Raw genomic sequence first — 15824 nt, forward strand, 5'->3', positions numbered from 1 at the left:
AAACCTGATGGAATGGATTTCTCTCAGGAAATGACTCTTCCTAGAAGAAGCCTTCTTGCTGGATGTGTCCTCTGGGGAGTGTGCATCTCTCTAGCAGGCCGTTAGCCCCGACACCTGTTCAACCCGTGAGCACTCGGCAGGGCCTGGCGCTCCGGCCAGGCACACGCCCACCGGTTTTGTACCGTCAACCAGCAGAGCCCAGTAACAGGGGAGTGCTTTGGAGGCTGACCTATTGGAAGAGGGAATTATCCAAAGCGGCTAATAATAAAATAGTTGTTATACCAAGAGCAAGAATGGGAACAAAGAGGAGACCCTGTGATGAGTGCAGAAAATTTAAATCAAACAGAAGCAAATAGAAGCAGGCCAACCAGGGGAAGATCCTGCCTCCTTCCTGGATACCTTGCTTCCGAACCAGCTCTATCAGGGAGCTTCCAACGGCTCCAGGACAGACGAGCCGGGCGTAAGGCCAGTCACTGGATGACTCTAAATGGTTGATCTCTCCAAAGTTACCGTTTTTCTACAGAGCATGGACAGCAGATAAATATGTCACTCATGGCACCACATCCTTGTTTTAGGTCCATGGTGAAGAGGTCACAGCCCCGTCATGGTCTCCTGGTGCTTGTCTCAGCTCCAAGCTAAGCTTCAAGCACAGCGTTCTGAGCAAGAAGAAAGACAAGAGTCGCAAGTGCCTTCTCAAGACGCCTGGGTGGCTCAGTCGGTTAAGCGTCTGACTCTTGCTTTCAGCTCAGGTCATGATCTCATGGTTCATGAGTCTGAGCCCTGTATCAGGCTGTGTGCTGACAGTGCAGAGCCTGCTTGAGATTCTCTCTCTCTCTCTCTCTGCCCCTCCCGCATCTCTCTCTCAAAATAAATAAATAAACTTAAAAAAAGAGTCACAAGTGTCTTTTCCTTTTGCTGCCAGTGCCTCTTATGACTAAGAAAAATATTTCTCAGAAATCCCTCGGCAGTTGTCCCTTGTATCTCCTTGGCCAGGATCAGGTCGTATTCCTGCCATAGACAACTGGCCAAGGGGACCAGCATTTTTATAGCTAGACAGTCAGGGACTGAACATTCCGCTGCCCAAGGGGAGTCAAAGTGCAGGAAGGCAAGTAAGAAGGCAAAGGCCACCAACAGCATTTGCCTCCAGGTAAAGCCAGTCTTTTGGCAGTCTCAACTTGTTAGAGTGTAAACATGGAAATAGTTTTATTTTCCCAGTAACTGGCCCCAGCTGTGCTAGGTGGACCCCTGTTTGCAGCTAGGTAGTAGAACCCCATCATCAACGTTCTCTGACTCCATATCTTCAGTACTTACCTCCAGTTATTTAAACAGCCTCATTTCATTTCTCAGGCCTCTTCCCTGGTTATTTTAAAACGCCAATCCCACATCTAATGCAAAGGCCTCTTAGGCCTCCTCCAGCCTAGGCTCCCTTCTCAGTGAGCTGGTGAGCTTGGCATGGGGCCACTATTGGCATCAGTCACAGTCATTAGGACAGCTACAGTACAAGCCTTGGGACATTTGTTTCTAGTAAGAAAGTTTGTCAACTAAGAGCTCCTGAGTGGCATTGCCATTAGTAATGGTTTGCCTGGAGAGACAGGAGTAGGTAATCTAACTGTACAAAGTGACTCGGGAAGAGTTAGAAGGAGGAGAGAAAGAAGAAGACAGAAGGCTTCTTATAGAGGGTTTGATTTGAGCTGGGCCTGAGAGAAACAGGAGGGCCTTGCCAGGTGACTTCAGGAGATGCATTCTAGGTAGGAGGTACAGTTTGAGCGAAGGTACAGAGGCAGGAGAGTCTGGGTTGGTCCCCGGGACAGAACGGTGGAGCTGACAAGTTAGGAAGGGGCAGTGTCAGGCAGATCAGTCCTGCCGGCCTCGAATGCCAGGCCAGAATGGCATCCAGAGCCTCTGCCCTTGCCCCCCTGGCTGTGCTGGTGGACCCGGATGGCTGTGGAGCCCATCAAGCTTCAGTGTCGCAAGAGACCTTTGAGATCATCCACTGATCTCGCTGTCAGGCTGTGCTTCCTCTTCCTCTGTCCTGTGAACATCCTAGACTCTACTGAGGAAACATTAACTGAGCCAGGCCGGGCGCCAGGCTTCCCCTGGGCCCCCATTCTCAGGGTTCGGCCTCGTCCTGTTTCAGTTCCACCACGGGAGGAAAGTGAAGCCTGCCAGCAATGCTGATGGCCTTGACACAAAATCCATAGAAGACATTTTATTTTCCTTCATGTGAATTCATGATTTTCCCTCAGCCCTGGACTGGTGGGAGTCAAACCCACACACCCCACAGGGGGCACTCCATTTCCCAAAGGGACCAGAGGCCCTGCTCCAGGATACTCTCCTCCCCGTCTCTCCCGGCTGTGGAAGAGGCCTGAGTTGTGAGCTCTGCCAGCTGAGGGGAAGGGACAGCAGAGGCATCATTCCTAGGGAAATTCCTTTCCCCAGTCCAGCAATCTTGAAGCTGCGGGGTAGATTTCCACTTTGTACATACAGGGAAATAGGCCCAGAGAGCCGAAGTACTAGCCCAGGGTCACACAGCAAGTCAGGGCAAAGCCAAGGCCCGAGGCCAGGTCTGGGCCTTCCCTGGCACAGGCAACAGGGCAGGATTTGTGCTGCTCAGAGATGGAGCCAGCCACATGGGAGAACGCCATGAGGGTGGACACCAGGGGATGGGCAGAGTGAGCTAAGTTCAGTGTCAGGTCAGACCGACAAGGCGAGCACACTAGCTGGTGTCTGATAGACGAGTCCAAGGAGCAGCGGGGATCATAAGAGTGACTGATACAGCTCTCCAGCACTTTCTTTTTTAATGTTTATTTAGTTTGAGGGGAGGGGCAGAGAGAGAGGGAGAGAGAGAATCCCAAGCAGGCTCCCCACTGTCAGCATAGAGCATGGGGCTCCATCTCCCCGACCGTGAGATCATGACCTGAGCTGAAATCAAGAGTTGGACACTCAACAGACTGAGCCACCCGGGCACCCCTGTCCAGCACTTTGAATGATAGTTTATACAGTGCTTTTCACCTTGTTCTCTCACTGGCCCACAGCAAAATGGTGCACATAGACACCACTTGCGAAGTCTAAGGTCTAGTTAGGTTCTCAGGAAGTCAGGCTGGTGGGGGGCAAGGGTAAGGCAGGAAGCCTTCACGTGGGGAAGCATGATGACACCCCTGCCCCCAGCTCCGAACACTTTCATTTTTCCAAAGTGAAGTTCGCAGTATTGTTTTCTCATTATAAAAAATAACATGCATTCCCCCAAGATACCTGGAAATATAAACAAAGTTACCCACAATGCACCTTCCTCTCCCTGCTTTTACCAGTGAGTGCAGAATCCTTCTAGAGTTTTCTCTGTACCAAGATCTCTCTGTAGCTAATTACAGCAGGATCCTTCTTCTGTCCACATGGGGGCAGAGGTGGTTACCCCACAAGGCTGTGAGGAGAAGTTCAAGACCATGGTTTCATACTTGGGGCGTTTCTACTATCTCTGCTGGTTGCCACGTTCCTGCCAGATGGAAGCCCCATCTTGGCCACAACCCCACCAGGTAATCAGGTGATATGCTACCCTCTTCCTGAGTACCACCTCACCTGTCTTCCCCCTACCAATCTGGCGCTGAGCTCTGCTGGAGATGTGAGTAGTTGCTTTCCTGAGCCAGCAGGTAAGATTTCATGCTGATCCCGGCCCAGCAGGAAAACAGGTGCCCCCCACCCCCCATTAGGATAATTTGACGAAGGCTTGATAAGGGGACTATTCACAAAGGTGTGAGCAGAGTGTAAGAAACCAGAGGGAGAGTGCAGGCGTGAGCTAGAATATGGGGCCCCTAGGGCCCCGAAGCCCAAAGCAGCGGGGTGGTTACCAGAACACAAGGAGAGCGCTGCATGGACCGCCATTTCCTGCGCCCGTCCGTCCATTTCCTACCATTGCTGAACCCAGTCAGAAACCTGAAGATAAGGAAGCCTGTCTCCATAACTGTAAGTTCAGCCTCCCCGACCGAGAGCAGAGCCAAGTCAATTTAGGGAAGGAAGTGGAGGGAAAAAAAAAAAAAAAGTGCCAGCCCAGGAGGCCGGGACAACGCCAAGTAAGAGGATGAGGAGATGTGACAGTATCTGCCACTCACTCCAGCACATCGCCCCAGATGGGGAAGGCCTCTCGTCTCAGCCCTCTGGAGGTGTCTCCCTGCACATGCCTTCCTTCCTGACGCCCCTCCCCTCCTTGTTCCTCTCTCAGCCCTTCACAGCATCATTTTCTGGCATCTCTCCCCAGTTCCAGGACTCCCCACCCTCCCTGATCTAGAAAGCCTCCAGCCCCCCTGCACCTTCTTTAGTCACACAAACGCTGCCTTCAGGGAGGAGCGCTTGGGATCGTTTGCTGGCTCCGAAGTGTTGGGTGAGCCCTGGCCTGAGCTCTGAGCTCTGGAACCGGCTCACCTTCCCCACCAGCCACTTAGCAGCCACTGAGAGTAATCACCCCTCATAAGAGTGAGAGTATTCATTTTCTTGCTAAAACAGCCCAGGCTGTTCTCGGGAGGAAAGGATATCATCCTCAAAGCAAGATGCTTGTGGTCATCTGTCTAGTGAAGTACGTCTATACCGGGGGCTTTAAAATGCAGTACTTTTGTCGCTGCTATTCTCAATGTGCCCCTATGATAAAGTCTCACTGGCTACTGGTGCTGTGTGCATCGGTTCTTTAAAAACATTTTTTTGGACCCGGCTATCATTTTTTAAATTTTAGATTAATTTAATGGATTTTCTTAGGTTTTTCCAAGGGGAAGCCCTCTTCTCTCTTCCTTTCCCAGTATCTATACCTCTTACATCTTTTTCTTGCCCTGGTATTGGCTAGAACCCCCAGAACAAAGTTGAATAACAGTGGTGATTGCTGGAAACCTTGCTATGTTCTTGATTTTAATGGGAATGTCACATTGTTTTCCTGGGAAGCATGACATGTTCAAGTATGGCATTTTTTTTAACGTGTATTTGTTTTTGAGAGAGACAGAGACAGACAGTGAGTGGGGGAGGGGCAGAAAGAGAGGGAGACAGAATTGGAAGCAGGCTCCAGGCTCTGAGCTGTCAGCACAGAGCCCGATGCGGGGCTCAAACCCATGAACTGCAAGATCATGACCTGAGCCGAAGTCGGAAGCTTAGACGGCTCAGCCACCCAAGCTCCCCCAGGTATGACATGTTTTACTGTTTGTTTCAGGGGGCTTCCCTTTATTCTGCTAAGGAAAAAATAAGAGTGTTTTTTTTTTTTAACTCAGTAATGAATATTGAATTATATCAGAGATATATTTGGCATCTGCTTACATTTTTTCCTTGACTTGTGAGTATAACTTGTGAATATACTTCTTCATATGAAATCATCCTTATACCCTTGAAATAAATTTTATTTGGTCATAATGTACTATTCACATAACACACTACTAGATTCAATTTGCTGAATCTGGCACTTATAGTCATAAATGATGTTGCACTATGTTTTTGTGGGGTTTTTTTTGTTGTTGTTTTTTGCTATACTTTGTAGGTTTTGGAATCAAGATCATTCTAATCACTAGAATGAACAGGGGAGGTTTTCTACCTTAGAATCATCTCTCTCTCAAAGGTTTGATGGAACTTGGCTGCAAACCCATTTTGGGTCCATCTCTGGGTAAGGAGTGGTATTTTCCCTTTTTAAAAATAGCTCTATTGGCTCATTTAGATTTCTCTCTCTCTCTCTCTCTCTCTCTCTCTCTTTTTATGTAAATGCTTATTCATTTTTGACAGAGCATGAACAGGGGAGGGGCAGAGAGAGAGGGGGACAGAGGATCTGAAGCCGGCCTTGTGCTGTCAGCACAGAGCCTGAGGCAGGGCTTGATCTCACGAACTGTGAGATCATGACCTGAGCTGACGTAGAATGCTTTACGAACTGAGCCACCCAGGTGCCCCAGATTTTTTTCTTTTTTAAATATATCTTAGTAATTTGTATTTTCCTAGAAAATTGCCCAATTCAGAAAAACTACAATATTATTTTTCTGACCACTTCTGAAAAAAGATTATATCCCCTTTTTTTATTACTAATGTAGTACATTTGAGTTTTCTCTCCTTTTTTAGACTTTTTTTATTTGATTTCGTAAAGTTTTATCCAGTTGATATGTTTTCCAGCTCTAGGACGTATTTTCAATTCTCTTTTTCTTTGTTCTAAGGCATAATTTTCTGTTCTTAACTATATTAATTTCTATATCAATTAATTTTTAAGCACTTTATAATGGAAGATTTCAAACTTGCAATTTGAAAGGGAAAATCCATATACTCATCACCTAGGTTCTACAACAGACACTTCACTATATTTGCTTTATTGCTATTTATCCATATATCCACCCATCTTTTTTTTTTAATTTTTTTTTTTTTTACATTTTTATTTATTTTTGAGACAGAGAGAGACAGAGCATGAGCAGGGGAGGGGCAGACACAGAATCAGAAGCGGGCTCCAGGCTCTGAGCTGTCGGCACAGAGCCCGACACGGGGTTCGAACTCATAGACTGCGAGATCATGACCCGTGCCGAAGTCGGACGCTCAACAGACTGAGCCACCCAGGCGCTCCCCATCTTATTTTTTTTATGTGTTTCAAAGTAAGTTGCAATCACTGGTACATTTTGCCCCCAAAGACTTCAGCATTCATTCAGTAACTATAGTTCAATATTTGTTTATGGTACTTTTCTTTAGTTTTTATAATTTGTCTAGCGGCTTTCATCCACACCTAGTTTGTTATTTTTCTTTTAAAATAACTAGTATAATAATATTTAAGATTTATTGACCATCAGTCATGTTTCAGGCCACTTTAGGGGCATTTTTCTTTTGTTTTTCCTTTTTTTTAAATGTTTATTTTCTTTTGAGAGAGAGGGAGAGAGAGACAAAAAGCATGACGGGGGGAGGGGCAGAAAGAGAGAGACACAGAATCCGAAGGAGGCTCCAGGCTTTGAGCTGTTAGCACAGAGCCCGAAGTCCGGCTCAAACTCACGAACCACGAGATCGTGACCTGAGATGAAGTCAGATGCTTAACCGACTGAGCCACCCAAGTGCTCCCTAGGGGCATTTTTCAAAGGTCAAGGGACAGCCTTCTCTCTTCAGGCCCGAAATTAGGTAATTGATTGCTTTTATAATTTAGTAAGGGTAAGGTTCAGAATTCTAAGATACATTATCTGAGTCACCTTGGGCTGCTGTAACTAACTACCATAGACTGGGTGGCTTATAAACAACAGAAACTTATTTCTCACAGGTCTGTACCCTGGAAGTCTAAGGTCAGGATGCCAGCAGGTGGGGTTCTGATGAGGGCCCTCTTCTGAGTTGCAGTCTGACTTCTAGTTGTGTGCTCACATGGCAGAAAGGAAGAGGGAACTCTCGCAGATCTCTTATAAGGGCACCAGTTCTGCAGCGCCTGGGTGGCTCAGTTGGTTGAGTGTCCACCTCTTGATTTAAGCTCAGGTCATGATGCCAGGGTCATGGGAGTGAGCCCTGAGTCGGGCTCTGTGCTGATCATGGAGCCTGCTGAAGATTCCCTCTCTCTCTCTCTCTCACCCGCTCCCTCTCTCTCTTTCCCTCCCCATCTCCCCTTCTGCTCCTGAGTTCTCTCTCTCTAAAATTAAATCAAATCATGGGTGCCTGGGTGGCTCAGTCGGTTAAGCGGTTAAACGTCCAACTTCGGCTCAGGTCATGATCTCACAGCTCGTGAGTTCAAGCCCTGCATCATGCTCTGTGCAGATGTGCTGACAGCTCAGAGCCTGGAACCTGCTTCAGATTCTCTCCCTCTCTCTGCCCCTCCCCTGCTCACGTTCTATCTCTGTCAAAAATAAATAAACATTAAAAAAAATAATAATAAATAAATAAAGGCACAGGTCCCATTCGTGAGGACTCCACCCGCATGATTTAATCACCACTCAAAGGCCCACCTCCAAATACCATCACATTGGGGATTAGGTTTCAACACATGAATTTTATTTTTTTTAATTTTTTTTTTAACGTTTCTTTATTTTTGAGACAGAGAGAGACAGAGCATGAATGGGGGAGGGTCAGAGAGAGAGGGAGACACAGCATCTTAAACAGGCTCCAGGCTCTGAGCAGTCAGCACAGAGCCCGACTCAGGACTCAAACTCACGGACCGCGAGATCGTGACCTGAGCCGAAGTCGGACGCTTAACCAACTGAGCCACCCAGGCGCCCCTCAACACTTGAATTTTAGAGGGACACAAGCACCAGGTCTGTAACAATACAAATGTCAATAAGAAGGGATTTTCATTATAATCCCTTTATTTTCAAATCAAAGGATTAAGTAAGTCACTATACATTTTCCTCAGCCCTTTGATGGTGAAGCTTCTCTCCTTACTGGTTTTCAGAAGAGCTCCCTCTCTTAGGAAGGGAGGACAATCAGAGGCTCATCTGCAGTTTAGCTGTATGGATCTGATGTGGCAACGACTTCCTTCCCTTCTACCTTCCTACCTTCCAGTTGCTTATCCAAGATTGACGGTGACGTCATCTAACTACAGCTTGTTGTTCTCATTTGGAGCACTGAGAGATAAACTTGGTCTATGTGTGGTCAGGAATACTACACTGCAAATCAGCAAAATGTAAAATCTAAGAAAGCACTCCACGCTCAGTTGTATCTTACCTCTATTTTTGAAGCTTACTTACTTTGAGAGAGAGAGAGAGAACCAATGGGGGAGGGGCAGAGAGGGAGGGGTACAGAGAATCCAAAGCAGTCTCTGTGCCAACAGCAGAGAGCCTGGTGTGGGACTCAAACTCACGAACCGTGAGATCATGACCTGAGCCAAAGTCGGACATTGAACCAACTGAACCACCCAAGCGCCTCTGTATCTTACATCTATTACCTCATGGAACCAGAACAGCTTGAGCCTTGTGTATCACACTCTTCTACTGAAAGTTTCCACTGGAAGAATGGTCATGTGACAAGTGGCCAAGAATGACCAAAAAGTCTCTTGGACCACTTTCTCAAGTTTATCCAAGAATTCCTTTCACACAGGCATAGTATTAAGTACTTTAAAGGAATTATCTCATGCAATTCTCACAACCTCTTTATGAAGCAAATACAGTTTACCTTGAACAACACAGGTTTGAACTGAGTGGGTTCGCTTTTACATGGATTTTTTTTCAATAAATAGGGTACAGTACCGTAAATGTATTTTCTTTACGATTTTCTCAATAACATTTTCTTTTCTCTAGCTTGCTTTATTGTAAGAATACAGTATATAATACACGACATACAAACTGTGTGTTAATCGACTGTTTTAAGCTATTGGTAAGACTTCTGGTCGACAGTAGTTAAGTTTTTGGAGAGTAAAAAGTTATACGCAGATTTTTGGCTGCATGGGGGTAGTCAGTGCCCCTAACCACCATGTTGTTCAGGGATAAACTGTAATATTATTGACACCATTATGCAACTAAGCCTTGATAGTTAAAGAATTTCTGCAAGGTCACATGGATGGTAAGCAGCAGAGCAGGGATATTTTGAACCCTGGTCTAACTTAAAGTTGGTGCTCATATTTATTATACGGTGTATTTTTCTCTAAGTACAGCTTTGGCTGCATCCCATATATTTTCTAACAATGATAATAAGGACAGCGTAAGAGGATAAAATGAGATTTTCTGCCGAGGTATTAAATTTCTAGCTGCCCTGGCTTTCTACTCATTGAGCTATTACAGTGAATTATTTGTTCTAAAAACCTCTGCAGAATGGAGCCAAAACCTGAAGGGCTTAACGCATAGTGTGAATCTTAAACTATAGTTGGGGGAAGAGTTTATAACAATATAAGAGCTTCGACTGAGAAGGACTGAGTCATGGGACGCAGCACATTCTGGGGAAACAGTATTTAGGACAGAAACAAAATTCCTCTTTCTGAAAAGGGAGATCTTATCCACATTTGCTGGGTTTGGGCCGCTGGGCGTGTGGAGAAATCTCTATTGGCGTGTAAAAGATCTTGCACCTAACTAACTATTGAAGCTGCAGGAGGGTAGACATTCATTCTTTGTTCTCCTTCCCAAAGCATGTGGTCCCAGCTCCGCCAAACAGATGTTCCTGCCCAGGAATCCGAGTCTGGAGAAGTTGCCCCAGAGATGTGGAGAGAGCCAGGAAAGAGTGTGGATTGCTTGAGTATTAATCCCAAGAGACTAAAGTAAGAAGTGACTGAGTTTTCCTCCGTGCTCAAGTTTAAGTTTTCTACCATCGGTAGAATTGGGACTGGATCCAGACAGAGAAACAGAGTTCCCTTTTTCACATATCTAAACTGTGACTGGGAAATGTCTCACACACACACACACACACACACACACACACACACACACATATCAGTGACATTTAAAGAGCGCTGAGTGTCATCTATTTAGTCAGGAAAAAATCCTCCAAGATAGGTATTGCTATCTTCGTATCAACACCTGGATGAGAGTCACAGAGAACGGGCAGCAGCAGAGCCGGAACTCGGGTGAGGTGCACATGGCTTCAGGCCCATGTTCCACGCGCTTAAACATTCCAGTTCGTATTCTAATTGTCATTCGTCTCTGAACATCCGCTTTGATTTTGCCTTTCAGTGGAGGGATTTTAAAAAATGTATAAATGGTTCAGAATTTGTCAGTTAACCTTCTGTTGCTAAGTTTTAGTTTCATTACGTTGTGCCCAGAAAATGTGACTAAATGGTTCCACTTTCAGGAATTTATCATGGTTTGCTTTAAAGACTAATACTGGGGTATTGGTATTGGTTCCCTAGAAATTTGAAAATAAAGTTATCAGGTTTATATGGTCTTAACGCAAATTAAAAGACAAGATATTGCCAGACTGGATAAAAGGAAGGACCCAACTACATCTTGTCAACTACAGCTGCTCATTTGTAATGTAATGAAACAGATCAGTTGGAAGTTAAAGCGCGGAGTGGTCGTAAACACTTGCGTAGCGCCTACTCCATGTCAAGAACTGTTCTGAGAGGGGCACCCCGGTGGCTCAGTTGGTTGAGCATCCAACTTCAGCTCAGGTTACGATCCCACAGTTCTTGAGTTCAAGTCCCACATCAGGGTCACTGCTGTCAGCCTGCCAGCACAGAGCCCACCTCAGATCCTCTGTGCTCCTCCCTGCTTGCACTAGACCAAAATTAATAATTATTTTTTTATTTATTTTTTATTTTTATTTTTTAACGTTTATTTACTTTTGAGACAGAGAGAGACAGAGCATGAATGGGGGAGGGTCAGAGAGAGGGAGACACAGAATCAGAAGCAGGCTCCAGGCTCTGAGCCATCAGCACTGAACCCGACGCGGGGCTCGAACTCACGGACCGCGAGATCATGACCTGAGCCGAAGTCGGACGCTTAGCCGACTGAGCCACCCAGGCGCCCCAATAATTATTTTTTTTAAAGAACTGTTCTACGTACTTCCCATGTATTAGCTCATTTATCTTCGCAACCATTGTATGAGGGAGGTACTATTACTATCCCCATTTTACAGAGGAGAAAACTGAGTCAAGGAACTTATCCAAGGCCACACATCGTTCACACGAAGTCTGCATTTTTGTATTTACAGAGCATTCAGTTGCAAGGGGCTTAGTGTGAACAATGTTGCAGTAAAGCAAAAAAGTATACATTTCTGCATATTTGTACACATTTTTGTTTTCTATATTTCTATACCACTCAATACATATAACCTTCAAAATACATCAAAATCAAGTAATGCCACTAAAACTACATAAAGAAACATAAAGGCAAATGGCATTCTTCTATGGGAACAGTAGTCTCCCAAGCTGCTGAAACAAGGAAAAAAGTTAAAGGGTTGAAATTAGATAAGCCTACTAATACTAATGAAAAGAAAGCTAAAAAACAAAACAAAACAAAAAAACAAACTATAATGACTATATTAATATCAGACACAGTAGGTTTCACAGGAAGCATTGTTACCAGAGATAGAGTCCTTTCAGAATAGTAAGCTAATTTATCAAAATGATATAAGAATTACCAATGTTTATGCTTCAAATAAAAAGGTTCAAAGTACACAAAGCAGAACTGGTTATAATATCAGGAGATATATACATAGAATGTTTACTAAGATAAAGTCACATTCTGGGCCATAAAACAATTCTCAGTAAACGTATGAAAGGATTGAAGTCATACAAAGTATATTCTCTGTCCACACAGAACTAAAGTGGGAATCAATAACAGAAAGATATCTGGAACTTTCCCAGATATTTGGAAAGCAAATAACATTTAAAATAAACTATAAGTCAAGAGAGAATACATCACAAGGGAAATTAGAAATTATTTTGAGCTGAATAAAAATGAAAACACAACATATCAAATTTAGTGACAAGCAGCTAAAAACAGTCTTTGAGGGAAATTAATAGCACTAAATGCTTATGCTAGAAAGGAAGAAAGGCTTACAGTGAATGACCTGAGCTTCTACCTTTAAAAACTGGAAAAAGAAGAGCAAATTAAACCCAGTGTAAGCAGGAAAAAAAAAGTAATAAACATAAAAATCAATGAAATAGTAAATGGAAAAACAATAGAGAAAATCAATGAGACAAGAAGCTGGATTGTTGAGATCAATAGTACAATTGCTTCTCATTATTTGCAGGAGTTATGTTCTATAAAGTTGTGGGGGACACTGAATTAGAGAACACTGAGCCACTGCTGCTAGGGAGAATACAGGGTTAGGTTGCGCCAGCCTCTGGCCGCAACATTTTGTCAGCAGATCAGTAATAGCCTGGTTTTATGTGTGTCTCTCTTTAAAGACACCTAATTTAATCCATATTGTTGATTCATGAACATGGGACTCATGGCCCACGGCACTCTAACTCAGGCCCAAACAAACTTTATCTAACGCATACATATTCCCCATAAGGCACACCACAGCCTTCTTGCATTTAAACAACGATTCAGCACTGCTCATGGGGACCATTTTAAACAGCAAAACCACCAACAAAACCCACAAAAATGCCCCAGATCTGGCATTAAATAGACGACGAAAAGGGCATTTGTTTACAGTGTGAGAGCCATCTCATGGCGACTCCTCTCAACCTTAGCTGGGAACTTGTGTGTTGGGCACCTCAATTTCTTTTCAGTGTCTGTGCGTGTTTTCCAACATCTAAAAGTGTTGCAGGTATTGATTTGAGGGTTGCAAAAAAATCTTAGCAAGTAGGTGAATTCATAAATACAGAATCCACAAATAATGAATTTCAACTGCATTGATAAGCCTTTAGAAGACACCAATTACAAATATCAGAAATGATAAAGGGTCACCATCAGACATCATTCAGTTAAAGGATAACAATATTGGCAAATTTAGGCATATAAATTCCACTACTTAGGTGAATGAAATACACAAATTCTTAAAAGGTACGAGTCACCAAAACTCACTCAAGAAGAAAAGGGCAATTTGGATGATTTTATATCTATTAACAAAGCTGAATTTGTCATTTAAAACCTTTCCTCCCCCCAAAAGAAAAACACCTCCATGCCTAGATGGCTTCACCGATGATGTGTAGCAAATACTTAAGAAAGAAATATACTAATTCTATACAAACTCTTCCAAAAAATAGTAGAGAGAACCCTTTCCAGTGTTTAATAAGGCCAGTGTTGATCCCCAAATCTGAAAAAGACATTACAAGAAGAGAAAACTAAATACAGAGCAACACCCCACAAAACATACTGAGAGAGCTTAAAGAGGATACAAATAAACAGAAAGTTACACCATGGTGATGGACCAGCAACTCAATTTTCTTGAGGGGTCAGTTTATCTATGTATTCATGGCAATCCCAATCAAAATCCCAGCAAGTTTTTGTTTGTTTTACAGTAATTGATGAGCTGATTCTAAAATCCGTATGGAAATGCAAAAAAACTTAAAATGAACAAAACAACTTTGAAAAGAAAAAGAGAGGATTTACACTACTTGATTTCAAAATTTATTATAAGGCTGCAGCAAACTAGACAGTGTGGTGTTAATATAAAACTACGTGTATAGATCACTGGAACAGAATAGAGGGCCCACATATATATGGCCAGTTGGGAAAGAAAGATCTTTCTAAGAAATGATGCTGGATCAAGTGGGGATTCATATGCCAGATAAGGAGAGAGTTATAATCCTGACTTCATACTACACACCCTAGTTAGAATGAAGGTAAGAGCTAAAACTAAATTTAAGAGCTAAAACTTTAAAACTTCTAGAAGAAAACAGAAACATTTCATGATCTTGGAATAGGTAAGGAGTTCTTAAATAGGACATAAGACAGAAAAGAAGTCCTAGCTTGGGTCAAGCATTTCTTGTGTCTGACCTTTGTGGCCATTGCTCTGTCTCTGTTGCCTAAGTACCCACTGGAACCAGCTGGGCAGTGGCTCCCCCTCCAGCCCTTGGAAGGGGGCAACTTTGGCACTGCCCTGACCCCACTCGGCACACTTGCCCTTCCACGTGCCTGCTGCTAAGGCCGGCTCTACAGTCCACAACGTCCCACCCCACACAGACCCCAAAGACACCGCTAAGTTGGGATTTTGTCCTCCGCCCCCACCCCCACCCCAAGACCACCCTCATCTCCATACAAGGAAATGGGAGTGAAACTTGGTGGTCCCCCTCAACAGGCAGTGAGTGGCTCCACTGTGCTCAGCTATCTCCACTCCTGGCCTTGAACTTTTGGTTAAGATGGAGAGGCTTTTCTCCAGATTCTAGAGGTGATATGGAATTCTTCCTACTGGGTTCATTTGGTCATTTCAAGGGGGACGTAGGCAACATGGGACAGGGCATTGGACATAAAAGGTTGGATCTCCGCCTAGTACCAAAAGTCCCTTTGAGTCAGGGTGGGCCACTCTTTCTAACCCTCCACCACTGCTTGAAAGCCTGACACAGGGGGAGGGAGTAGAGAGGACCCTTGCCCTACTGGACATTTGAAGCCCTTGGTATTGCAAATCAGCAAATCAGTTCACTCCAGTGCCCATTTATTGAAAGGTCCTACTTAAATTTAGCTTCCTTTAATTAGGAGTTACTCTGGGGAGTCACACAGGTGACTCAGGCTGTGTCTTCATGCAAGTCCTCTACTCACACAGGGGTGGGGCCGTGACTGAGACCCTGTCTCCCCAGTGCCAGGTGTGTACTGACCACTGCCCCCAAGGTCAAGAAAGGAGGTTACAAGGACCCAAAGGCCCTGAGGGATGAGTAGGACTTGAATGGGCAGAGATGAGCCAGCACCAGCAAAAACAAGGAGGTAAGAAGTCTCCCACATGTTTGGGGAACATAAAGTTTAGTTTGACTGGAGCATGGGATGAAGTTAAGGATTTGAAGAGACAAGTCTGGAGCCAGACTTCAGGGCTAGGGGATTCGGCTTGGTTTGATAGGAATGAGGGATAGGCCCACCGGTCAGAGCAGGGCAGCGGCAGCCTCCCCGGGAGGGTCGACGCAGGGCGTTACGGGGTGCGTGCCGCAACTCCAACTCCGACTCGCACCAGAGGCCAGGTCCTGGGAAGCCCAGTGTCGCTGGGGAGGGGAAGGCGGCGCACCGGAGCCTGAAGTGTCTCTGGCGGCCAGGCCGAGGTGGGGAGAGCCCCGAACCCCTGGTGACGCGCGACAGTGAGCACCATGGTCCTCAAAGCGCCTTAGCGGTTGCCCTACCCCCGTTCCGCGTCCCGAGAGGGGCAGCTCGGGGCTGAGAGATCCGGGAGGTCCCGGGCTCCCAGGCCGCACCTGGAGAGCCCTGGACAGCCGCTGGGGTCCCTTGGCTACAAGAGTTCTCTGAAGCCGGGCGGGGAGGCTCGCGGAGTGGGGGGCCCGCGGAGCCTCCTCCTCCGGGCAGCCGGCGGGGTGGCCCCGGGCTCCTCCGCCTGCAGCTGTCGCTGCC

Source organism: Felis catus, chromosome D4, assembly GCF_018350175.1.
Source record: "Felis catus isolate Fca126 chromosome D4, F.catus_Fca126_mat1.0, whole genome shotgun sequence".
In the NCBI taxonomy this organism is placed as follows: Eukaryota; Metazoa; Chordata; class Mammalia; order Carnivora; family Felidae; genus Felis; species Felis catus.